This window comes from Schistocerca cancellata, chromosome 2, assembly GCF_023864275.1.
Source record: "Schistocerca cancellata isolate TAMUIC-IGC-003103 chromosome 2, iqSchCanc2.1, whole genome shotgun sequence".
NCBI classification, from domain to species: domain Eukaryota; kingdom Metazoa; phylum Arthropoda; class Insecta; order Orthoptera; family Acrididae; genus Schistocerca; species Schistocerca cancellata.
Window position 1 is genome coordinate 800,169,205 of NC_064627.1, and position 13,368 is coordinate 800,182,572.

The 13,368-nt window shown below is 40.3% G+C and overlaps 1 protein-coding gene across 2 annotated transcripts in view; it reads right to left on the bottom strand.

Moving 5' to 3' along the window:
- LOC126162659 (nucleolar MIF4G domain-containing protein 1) overlaps window positions 1-13,368 on the bottom strand; it is a 121,383-nt gene that overhangs the window by 32,586 nt on the left and 75,429 nt on the right. The gene's annotated exons all lie outside the window — the stretch shown is intronic.

A 13,368-nucleotide genomic window follows, 5' to 3' on the forward strand; every position in this document is an offset into this window, starting at 1 on the left:
GGAGCAAATGGCTATGTACAACTTGTACAGAAACCAGACAGCAGTTATAAGAGTCGACGGGCTTGTAAGGGAAGCAGTTGTTGAGAAGGGTTGTAGCATATCCCTAATCTTATTCAATCTATACATTGAGCAGGCAGTAAAGGAAACAAAAGAAAAATTTGAAGTAGGAATTGAAGTTCAGGGAGAAGAAATAAAAACTGTGAGTTTTGCTGATGACATTGTAATTCTGTCAAATATGGCAAAGAACTTGGAAGAACTGTTGAATGGAATGGACTGAATCTTGAAAGGAGGATATACGATGAATATTAACAAGAACAAAACAAGGAGTATAGAATGCAGTTGCATTAAATCAGGTGATGCTGAGGGAATTAGATTAGGAAATGAAACGCTGAAGTAGTAGTAGATGAGTTTTGCTGTTTGAGTGGTGAAATAACTGATGGTGGCCAAAGCAGAGAGGATATAAAACAAAATGGCAATGGCAAGAAAAGCATTCCTGAAGAAAAGAAATTTGCTAATATTGAATATAAACTTAAGTGTTAGGAAGCCTTTCTGAAGGTATTTGTCTGGAGTGTAACCATGTACGGAAGTGAAACATGGGCAACCGGTTCAGACAAGAAGAGAATAGAAGCTTCTGAAGCATGGTGGTACGGAAGAATGCTGAAGAATAGATGGGTAGATCACATAATTAATAAGGAGACACTGAATAGAGCAGGGGAGAAAATAAATTTGTGGCACAACCTGAGTAGAAGGAAGTATCAGTTGATAGGACACATTCTGAGACATCAAGGGATCACCAATTTAGCATTAGAGGGAAGGGTAGGGGGTAAAATCATAGTGGAAGACCAATAGATGAATATAGTAAGCAGATTCAGAAGGATGTAGGTTGCAGTAACTATTCGGAGATGAAGAGGCTTGCACAGGGTGCACAGGATAGAGTAGCATGGAGAGCTGCATCAAATCAGTCTTTGGACTGATATCACAACAACAACACCAACAACAAATCAAGGATGTCCAGCCTATGGCCTGTGGGTTGCATGTGGCCCAAAGCAAGTACAAATGTGGCCCAAGAAGTGAACCTCTATCACACAATCAATAAAAAAATTCCAGAAAATTGCATTTATGTAAAGTTATGGTAAAATTGAATATTTTCAATTTGAAACTCTTGCCACATGATACTATTCTCTCATTGACACATTTGTTATTGTTGGTGTTAAGTATATTATGTGAACCCCAAAAATTTGTCTTCTTCCAATGTGGCCCAGCTAAGCTAAAAGGTTGGACACTCCTAATTTAAATAAAAATACGAGGGCTGTTCAATAAAGAAAGATCATAATTTTCTTATGGTCATAATTTCCCACATTAAAATTTAATCTTATGATATTCTATTACCTTAATGTGCAACAAATACGCCATAGTAGTTTCATTGTTGGTACTCCTTGTTCCCACCTGCGAAAGGCAGGCAAGGTCTGACATGTTCAGTATCGCCTACCACTACAATGGAGGTAACACGCGACAAACAATATGTCGCTTTGAAATTCTGCTTTCATCTCAACAAATCGTCAGGTGAGGCCTATACAATGCTACCTGTGGAGAGTCTGTTCTTCCCTACAGCACAGCTCGAAGGTGGTTTAAAATCTTTAAAGAGGGGAGACAATCAATTTCAAAGGAAGGTGGACCTGGTGCTCCAGTTACTGCTCTTACGGAAGGGAACATCAACACTGCTACTGTCATTGTGAAAGAGGATTGACAAATTGCCTTAAGATCACTTTCTGAAATACTGCACATTTCATTGGGTGTCACCCACATGTTGGTGAGAGAAAAATTATACATAACAAATGTTTGTGCGCAATAGGTTCCAAGACTGTTGATTCTCCACCAAAGGAATTTCACATTCAGGTTTGCATGCAGTTAAAAGTTGATGTTAGACGAAGACCTGGAGTTTCTTTCAAATGTAATCACTGCTAATGAAACTTGGCTACATCACCTTGATCCTAGGAGCACACAGCAAAGCTCAGTGTGGAAATTTCCTTCATCACCAACCCCCCAAAAAGCAAAAGTGGTTGCTTCTGCTGATAAAAGTTATGGTCATCTCATTCTTTGATATTCGTGGAATGGTTTATCAGCATTTTGTACCTGCACATACACACATCAGCAACTGGACAATACTACATGGATGTCCTGAAAACATTGCAAGTCCATATCAGGCACAAAAGACCACATTTCCATGAAATAGGCAGGATGCTGCACCATGATAATGCGCGGCTGCATACTGCCAATGCTGTTGCTGAATGCCTTGCAAAAATCAACGTGAAGTGCATCCCTCACCCTCCCTGTAGTCCAGATTTAGCCCCATGTGATTTTTTTCTATTCCCTAACATAAAGCACAGCCTTCATGTGAAGCATTATCAATAATCAGAAGCAGTGGTGAAGGCTTCGGAGGCAATCTTGAAGGACCTCTCAAAAAATGGTTTCCAACATGTATTTGAAGACTGGCAGAAATGCTGCGACAAGTGCATCACATTCATGGGAGACTACTTTAAGAAGGACCATCAAAATTATGAGGATGAGTAAAGGCATGTTGTCCAAAAAAAAAAAAAAAAAAAAAAAAAAAAAAAAAAAAAATGAATTATAGAAAGAGAGACCTGAGAATAATTATTTAGATGGTCACTGTTATGGGATTAACAAGCACACTGAACAAATTAGATGGTCATTGTTATGGGATTAATAAGCACACTGGACAAAAAATTTGTCATCCCTCAGGCAACATCAGGCACATTATGTGTAACACTGCTTTTGGCCTGCATGCCAAAGTTTTGTGAGGAAGCGAGTCCACTATTTATTTAGATATGCCATATCCAGCAGAAGACCCTCAATTATTAGATCCAGCAGAGCTCCTAAATTGGAGGGATGTTGATTGTGATATTTCACATGCTGTTTTAAACAATTCCAGACATTTTTTATAGGATTAAGACTGGGTGATTTAGCAGGCCAATAGACATGTGACAGGTGTCTTAGTGTTTGTCAAATCAGAGCATACACTTGCAGCCCTGTGAAGATGGGAGAGCCCGCGTCATACTCATCACAAACATGTAGGAGAAAAGGCAATACTTGATCACTAAGATTGTAGAAGTAAACACCTTGGTTCATGTTCACTGTAACCTGAATGAGTGGGCCTAAGACACAATATGAAAAACATCCCCTAAACAACACAGAATCGTTTCTGGCCTGAACCACACCCCTCCACACACTGCAGTTTAAATGCCAGTTGGAGTACTTGGACACCTTGCATTATTTGAAAAGAGGCAACACTGTGACTCGATCGACCGTACTACATGCTCCCAGTCAGCTAATCTCCAGTTTCTGTATTGTTGCGTCCACTGAAGAATTGCAGCTCTCTGTGCCACTGTGAGCAACGACCTATTATGAGGTACCCAACTCAGACTGTCCACTCACTGACAGCATTTCATACTTGAAATGGAACACCAATCAAATCAGTAGATACACCAATGGCCTTTCACCAACACAGGCAAAGCCTGGTTCATTTGCTCAATACTTTGTGGGCAGCAATACAGTATTCCTGGGATACAAAAACATTTTTTCTCTTTGATTTCCTTGCAAAGACCACCTGTACCAACTGGCCGAAGAAATACATAAACATATACTGTTAGAATATCATCAGATTTGGCACCTTTCGACATCTGGTTATTCATACTTCTAAAGAAATTTGTGGCTGGAAAATATTCTGAGAGCAATGAAAAGGCTGTGGTTTCTAGATGGGCATTTTCCACACCTTACATAATTTGATTGGACTCTCTTCGTTGGCAAGAAAATGGACTACACAAAAAACTGAGTGCATTGTTAACATTTAAAACATTGTCTTTCACTGCCAGCCCAAAAAATTTTCTCCTTGCACTTGTACCTGCTGCCATGTAACTATAGAATTGGAAAATAAATTCTTAAAGAAAGTAGGGGGCATTTCGTTCACACAAGGCATTTGAAAAAAGCATTTGTCTCCAAAAAGATGACTGTTGATGGTCTAACTGTTAACCCAAGGAATGCACGCTGGTGGGAGATGACTTCTGAATACCCAATATCTTTATATGAGAATGCAGGCTTTTTCGGCAAATCTCAATGATAAAATCTTCTTGGGTTGACAGCAGAGTCAATACATTGTTCTCCAGCAATATTTCAGCAAGTTTCTTTCTTGGCATCTTCAAGTGAAGTATCGGGTTCACATCTCATCTGGATCTTTATAACCGCTGGACCACAGGCTTCTCTGCATCCTCGGCACCGGTCGGGCCAATCAGGCTTGTGCAGACTCCACTCATGCCTGATTGGCCTGACTGGCACTGAGGATGCAGAGAAGCCCATGGCCCAGTGGCTATAAAGATCCGGATGAGGCGTCCTTTACTTCACCTAAAGATGGCAAGCAAGAAACTTACTGAAACTTTGCCGGAGAACAACGCATTGACTCGGCTGTCAATCTGAGAAGATATCATCATTGAGATTCGCCAAAAAAGCCTGCATCCTCATATAACGCACTTCTATGGGGAGGACATAGCAGTGTTAAGTCACTGCAAAAACTTCAGATCAAGAGGGCAAGTTTGCTCAGCAGACTCGCATTCTTGCAACGTTGTCGGGATAAGGACATACTGCCGCAGTTCACACACCTGCGACATCCTATCCATACGGCAAGAACCAAAAGCATCCTGCAATGTGCCAGCTCGGCACAGGTGACGGAACACATATGCATCACACGGTTTGAACTCGACAAAATTGGACGCGTCTTACTCGCATGCCACCTGAAACTGGTTTTGACACTCTCACCTTTCACATGGGAGTGGGTAGATGGCAATACCTTCACCTTCAGTGAAATGTTCAAGCAGAAGGCCACCACAAAACAACAAAACAAGTACCAATGACTACCAGGGGCACAACAGCAGGAGGCCGACACCGAGGATTCGAGGACCATTGTCAACCTGAGCAGCAAAGAACTGGATGAGCCAACAATGCCTGTGCTATCCAAAGGATTAAACTTTGCACCAGTTCTGAGCACATTACCAAAACTACAGATCAGCAACAGCGTTGAACAGGCCGTACGCGGGCTCTCTTCTGAAGCCGCTGAAGAGGTGAGAAAGGAGACCTGCACAATCCTAGACAACTCAAGAATGCCAAGAAGCAACACCTCAGCGGTGAAATGCAGGGTGACACGCAGCCTCAGAGACGATGAGAATACTGTCATTCTACCAGCAGAGAAAGCGAATGCAACGGTGCTGCTAAGAGCGGCTGACTACTGGGACAAGATTAATTCGCTGCTGCAGGACCAGGCCTAGAAACAAGTGGAGAAGGAACCTACAACATCTATGATTAGAAAGACTATTGGTCTTCAACAACAACTCAGGTCTGGACCAGGACCTGATAAAAATGCTTTACCCCATAGCTCAAGTTCCACCATGGTTACATGGCCTCCCCAATATACCCAAGAGGGAGGTACCACTATGCTCAGTACTACATATGATCAATTCTCCTACTTATGGTATAGCCAAACACCTGGCACAACTACTCAAGCCTCTTATGGGTAAATGACCCCACCACATCAAGAATTCTATGGAGTTTGCTAAGATATTCAAGGAGTGGCGTCTTAACAAAAATTATATTATGGTCAGCTTTGACATTACATCCCTCTTCACGAAGGTGATGCTAGAGGACTCCTTGAAACTACTGGAGAATCATTTTGATGAAGACACAGTGGAATTATTCCACCATGCACTCACATTTCCAGCGTGGGGGCAAGTTTTATCAAAAGGTGGATGGAGTTGCTATGGGATCCCCACCGGAAAAATGTATTGCCAATCTGTACATGGAATACTTTGAATATATCACATTGGAAGCAGCATTGCCTGAACCCAAGGACTTTCATCAGAACGTGGATGATACTTTCGTGGTCTAGCCGCACAGTGAGGAAACAAAAATGGAATTTCTCAACCATCTGAAAAGCATACACAAGATAACAAGTTCACAGTGGAATTGGAAGAAAATGGGTACTTACCCTTCCTTGATATTCTAATAAAGAAGAAAACAGACGGCACACTGGGACACTCAGTCTACCGAAAGAAAACACACACAGACCTGTACTTCAAAGCCAACAGCTGGTATCACCCAGCACAACGGAAATCCATGCTCACTACCCCTGTCCGCAGAGCTCATGACATGCACAAGGACAGTTTATCTACTGAGATTCAGCACCGTATCTGAAGAAAACCTTCCAGAACAATGGCTACACTGAAACACAGATTAGACGTGCTTTCAAGATGAGCAAAAAGAAGAAAAAGGAGGAGGACCTTTAGGAAGAAGAGAACAACAAAGGTCTGGCATTCCTCCCGTATGCAGGGCCACCCATGACCAAGACTGCCAAGATACTGGAGAAGAACAAGATAAAAACCATCTTCCACCTTCCAGCAAAAATCAGGAATACGCTGGGCTCAAGGACAACTTGGGTCTAAGAACACTGGGTGTCTACAGCATTTCCTGTGAATGTGGAAAACAACATATTGGACAGACACAGCATTGCATCATACAGTGCATCTCTACATATGTGAGAAGCATTCACCTCAGGCAAAAGGAAAAATCCATGGTAGCAGAGCACACCCTCAGTGAACAACACACCTTTCAATCTGAAGAAACCAAGAGACTGTGTAGAGCGAAAGGTTTCTGGGACATGTAATGGTACTTTGACTTCCGCAAAGTTATAATTTACGATCGCGCACGCAGAAGAGCGCTGCGCCAGCGACCGATTTTATAAATAATTTTTGTTCTTCTTTTTTTTTTTTTTACTTTTGCGTAGTTTTTGTTTTTAAGAACTAAAGGAGGACTCTCTCTCTCTCTCTCTCTCTCTCTCTCTCTCTCGTCTTGATACGAAAGACGTGTATTTTCCCGCTGTGTTGAATGTGCTTTTGGTGAAAATTAAAATTACATGTCCCAAAAAAAAAAAAAAAGGAGAGAGAGAGAGAGAGAGAATGAGCTAACAAATAAAATGTATATTTCAATCTGAATGTAATGTAATTCACATGTCAGCACAATGATATTGAATGTAACGTAAAAAAATTGACTATATTTTTCATTTAATTCTGTATATGTACTATATGACAACAATGTATCTCATGTAATGATTAATTGTAAATATTTGTATATTCATGTACTTATTGTATCGAGAAATGTATTTGAAGGAGATGTTAATGAGATGCAAAGGACTTGTGCATGTAGCACATGATTCATATAAATGGAACTGAAAATGCAAAGAAGAAACCAACGTGATGGAACACTGGTCAAGCAATATTTACGTAGTGTCAACATGCTTTGAAGTGTATGGTGTTGTGGAAGCCGGCAGGTCTTCAGGTTGGTGTAAAAGACAAGCTCATCACCTGTCGTAGGCAGTGAGGTGTTTCCTGTGCCCTCATTGACCATTTATACCCCGGTAGACGCCACCAAAATTCGACTGCTGGAGATCACAATTTCGTGTTGACACATTGAACAAACTTTGGATTTTCTTCAAGTCACACGCAAGAGATCCAGGCAGTACACACACACTCAGAATCCGATACTACGTTTAAAGACATTGGAGCAATATAAAAGAAACATTTATTGTTCGAATTAATTCCATTGTAAACACGAATCATGTGAACTAAATTCAAACGCTGCGCTAAGCAACGATAATACGCTGCAATTCAAAGACATTAATGTTACGACTCCTAAAGAAGATACACACCAAAAAGACTGTATACAAAGACTGATACGCAAAGAGCATTATGCTCAGAAATATTTTTTGTAATACGTAAATTTCTTATTTTCTCATATATGTATGTATCTATGTAAATTTTCTATACTGCCACGCTCGCTTGCGGAGCGTGTCAGTAGAGGAGGCATTGTAATGGTACTTTGACTTCCGCAAAGTTATAATTTACGATCGCGCACGCAGAAGAGCGCCTGCGCCAGCGACCGATTTTATAAATAATTTTTGTTCTTTTTTTTTCTTTTTTTTTTTACTTTTGCGTAGTTTTTGTTTTTAAGAACTAAAGGAGGACTCTCTCTCTCTCTCTCTTGTCTTGATACGAAAGACGTGTATTTTCCCGCTGTGTTGAATGTGCTTTTGGTGAAAATTAAAATTTACATTACAAAGCGATGTTGTTTCAATAGCTAATGAGAAGAAGAGATAATAAAATAAAAAGGTAACACTACAGACTCTATTATTAAAGAGGCAGTGGAGATGCGGGTCAGTGATAATCTGGCCAACCGGAACAGTGGTTTCCAACTCAGTACCGTGTCGTTATCAATAATAACGAGAGCGCAGCGATGGAAAGGGGTTGGTGGTGGCAGATGGAATAAACAGGCCGCACCGAGATGAGACGCCAGGACCCAGCGCCTGCGGCCCCCCCCCCCCCCCCCCCAACCACGTGCCGCTGCACAGATTCTGCTCGTGCCTGATTAGCCTGACTGGTGCTGAGGATGCAGAAAAGCCCCTGGTCCAGTGGCTATAAAGATCTGGATAAGAAGCGAAACTGACACTTTGCCTGAAGGTGGCAAGTAAGAAACTTGCTGAAACATTGCCAGATAACAATGCATTGACTCAGCTGTCGACCCAAGAAGATTTTATCACCCAATATCTTTACTCATCAGTGAGACATACAGTCATGACATCTAAAACAAAGTAAGTTTCAGGAGGCAAAGCCCAGTTCTTATTCTTCAATTAAAATATGACAGAAACAGACTTAGTTTACATCCCTCCTGTTCATCGTGGATTTTTCTTGTTACTAAGACCAACATATTTGGACAATGGATACATCAGTGAGGGGTGTCATGAGTAATTAAGCAATGGGTGTCTCAAAAGAAGGTTTACATTATATTTGATGTGTCAAAATAAAATAGAAGCTGACATCAACTGACAAAATCTTTATTTATTATTAAATATCACTTTAGGAATTTAGGTTAGTTTTTCAAAATAATGTCATTTAAATGCAATCCCCCACATCTACAGCATTCATTTAAACAATGAACAAAATTTTGCATGATGGCTCGAGGTGGCTGCCAGTTTGCTAAGGATATTTTCTGTCAGTTGCTCCAGAGAAGTCAGATTACTGCCATACACTTTGGATTTGACATATCCCCATAAGAAAAATATCAATGGGGCTCAAATCTGAACTGCGTGGGGGTTAATTTAGGTTACCTCTCCTAGAAATCAACAGGCCAGAGAAAATTACACAAAATCACAGTACAGGCACATGGACCTGTGTCCTATGGCTCCATCTTGCTGAAACGATGTTCTTTGGTTATAACCACAAATGTTTTGCAGTTCAGGCGCCAAAAATCATTTAAAATCTTAACATAATGTTCCAAATTAACTGTAACTTGTGAGTTAGCAGGTGAGTAGTGGCGCCCTGAAAATATTCTAAGTTCGGAGTTGGCTTGGCCGCACGGGACGCTCGGCAAGCCAGGGCTTGTCAGCAACCACGTGCTGCTGAACATTAGCCGGAGCAAAAGCAGTAGCCCAGCGCGTGGTCCAGGCAGACCACGTGGCTGGGAATTCCATGTTGACGCTGTGTCGAGGACTGTGCTTTGTACCAATGAAGGATATTTGTATGCCAGGAGTGCCAAAGATGGCGGACTTTGTGAAATCATAATGGCAGACATTTCACAGTTCATGTAGAAATTAATAGTAGCCAGAGGAATCAGGATACCTCAAAAAGAAACATGTACGCTACCATTATTTGCATCATGATTCTAATGGTGTAATCAGATTTTCAATATCTTTATTAATCAAAGTTTTGTATCTGACTGTAAATTATACAAGTAACACCCAGCAACGAATTTCCGAAATCTAAATGGTTCATCCGATTTTGCCAATTGATGTGTCTTTAGAAAGCTATTGCTGCAAACCTAAATTGGTATGAATTACAGGCATGTAACTTGAATAGTACGTGAGTTATTGGAGGTCAAAGTGGCCGATTACTATTGATCGCGTCAGGCCATAAGTACTCCACATGAAAAAATGGTAGCAGCATGCTTATAAATATATTTATTCATCTATGTTTATATCTCATATATACTATTCATGAAGAAATTGGTCAAATATTTACTGTGTTTTAGAAAGAACAGAGCCATTAGGCTACTGGCTTACTTTTTCTTCTATTCGTTTGATAGATATATGTTTATTTAATCTGTTTATGTATTTAATAATGTGTGTCAGAGCATGTTTATGGTCCAGCCGTAAGAATATTTATTTAATTTCAAGTTATTTAAATGTAAATCCAGTATTTCGTATGTGTTTCAATATGTTTGTGAGTGTTCGTTGGTTTGAAGACATGGCGGTAGCGCTCTAGCCAATCACAGCGCTCGTTACTACGGTAGGTGACAACGGAACTCAATGGAGAGACTGTATGGAAGTGGAGGAGGAGCACTGCATCACACAGGACACGGGGGAGGGCTGGACAGGAAGGCGCGACGGACGGTCGCAATTTGCTCGTGGTCACGGGCGATAGAAATATTTCGTAGTGCCGACTTGTGCACTTGAGATTTCCGGGCTTCTGCAGTGAATACGTAGTGTGCGTTTAGAAGTGAATATCTCGCGAGCTATGTTGTTGCTCATATCTATTTACGTGAAATAGGAATCTATTGTTTCCCTGTTATTCAACTTATATTTTATTTAATTGCTGGAGCACCGACACCAATAAGTGTTTTGCAGTAATAAATGGCATTCTTAAAGGTACTTCTGCTATCGTACTCGTCCTTTAAAGTCGTTAAAATAGTACCTGCAGATTTTATTTAATTGCAATATTTCATATATAAATTTCTAAGTTACATTCAAAATTCGCAATTGCCAATTTATAGGAACCTTCAACCATTTGATTCATGTGTATATTCATATTGTATACTGTAGACTCAGCAGTATTTGGTTTGTAATGGGGCAACTACGTATCACAGCCCCTTGACAACGAAACCAGCCAAAACTATTAATATTTCAACTCTGAGTCTGAGGGTATGTAGTTGAGGGCCACCATTAAAATATATATATATATATATTTTTTATAGCCTGCAAACTGCACAACCACTCTCGCCCTGAGAAAGTACAGGCCAATTATTCCATGAGCTGATGTCGCAGCCCATACCGTAAATTTTGGTGAATGAAGGGGTTTCTCACACTTCTGTTTAGGATTCATTGCTCTCAGTAGTGGTAATTTTACTTAATGATGTGACTGTTCAAATGAAAATGAGCCTCATCGGAAAACAAGGTGACGTTAAATGAAGGGCACTCAGCAACTGCAGCCTATGTCTGGTATCCTGAGGCTTTAATTCTTACACCAATTGGATTTTGCATGAGTGAAGTTTAAGGTCTTTTTGCAGAATTTGGTGCAGTGATTACCTACATACATTTAAAAAACATGCATGCTTATGAATGGAGAGGTTAGGATCATCATGAACAGCCAGATTTACTCTCTCCATGGATTTACCATTTTTGATGACCTCAGTTGCCCGGATTTCGGTTTGGTCAGTACTGAACCAGTCTCCTCAAATATTTTGATCCATTTCCAGATAAGGGGAACACTTGGAGCATCAGTTACTTTATGCAATTCATGATCCTTGAAAAATTTCCTCCAGGGTACAGGCACCAAGTCACCATTTTTGTAAAATTCTCCCACACAGAATGTGTGGTCCGTTCCTGAGAAGTGCTCCACACAGACTGAATTTCTAACGACCAAGCAATCGTTGAGCTTAGCCCCTCCCCCCCCCCCCCTCCTCCAATTTGTTGCACATACATAGAGAGCCCTTCAAATGTCAACTTTCTTTTGAGACATCCTGTACTTTCAAGCAATGAGCTATACAGTTAAGTGCACTAGTAACTTCGTGTCAATGTTCTCATACGATTATATGTCATTACATTTTGTTGCTAGCGTATGTGATTGGGGTAACATAGTGGTGTTGCCTTACAGTAATGTATTTGTTTTTATATATTTCATATGTTACAGACAGTTTCTTAGTGTTTTTATGTCAGTATGGAATAATATAGGTGTTAAAAGCCATCCAGAACAAAAAAATTGTTATAATAAAATTATTCAGATTCAAGGATAAATTGCAAACTTTACTCTTCTGTTCCTCCAAACTCCTACTTTGGTGCTTACCATTTTATTCCCTCAAGCAGCTCAATTACTCTCTGATGTGTATACCATCCAGCCATCATACTGTAACATACTCCTACTTTTGTTGATTGAAACAAATATGTGTAAGTATATACAAAAGAAACATAGTAACTGATAACAGATCACAGTAACAATCACCACACACAATTATTTTAGGTTGTTGAGGAAGTAAAAGTAATGGATTGCACAAAGTTAACGTACTGTACAAAATTAAAGTGACTTGTAACATAAACTTACTGTTTCATTCTATATCAATAACAGTCATGGAAAGCCTAACCTAAAATGTTCACATTTAAATTTGTACAAACACACTAATTTGTTATGAAGCAATATCGCAAAGTAATCTTCTGGTTATATAATGGCTTCCATAATGTAAAGATTAAGCAAAGTGTACATACAGCTCTGCTGCCTAGCAGTCCATGGGATGATAAAAAAGCTCTTTGTGAGAATGCATTTAACTATATGGATAGAAAAACAAACTTTTAAGAAGTCCATTATGATTCTGAAAGTTGTATTTTCTGAAATCAGCTCAAAATTGGTGTCTCAGTTTCCTTTGTTTCTCACATACTGATTTGTGGGTCACATTTCTCTCAACACAAATATATTATGCATTGAGCTACACAAATGAAATGGTGAGTCTCTGACAGCTATACTGTGGAAGTGACTGGAGAAGTTTTTGTGATTCAAGCACTGGATATGAGGCATTTTCTGCCACAGATACAATCTGTAAATCACAATGTTCTGGGTGCAAGAAATTACAGAATGTAGCACTGGTGGCCTCTGTTTGGCATGTTTCTTCCCACTTTTCCATTCATGCACCATATGTCCTCAATTTAAATTTAGGTATACGATCTGTAGTGCTGTGACCCAGTCTTCGGACAGAAAATTATAACTCTTTAGCAAAAGTAAAGAGAAATAGCATGCACACCGCTGCAGAATGTTGCACTAATAGCCGTGGCCTCACGTGGAGCCATTTCCCGAGTGGAATGCTGCCACAGCACAACACACAGTGCCATTGATGTCAACAGCCTTGGCCCCCAAAGGCTGCCTGCCACAGCAGTGCAAGGCACCACCTCAGCAGATCTGCGCAGAGGCCACTTCCCATTCATCAGCAGCCAGGGATGAAGAGGAGAAGCATCCCTGCCTCACTATGACATGCACTGAAGTCAATAAAAATCAT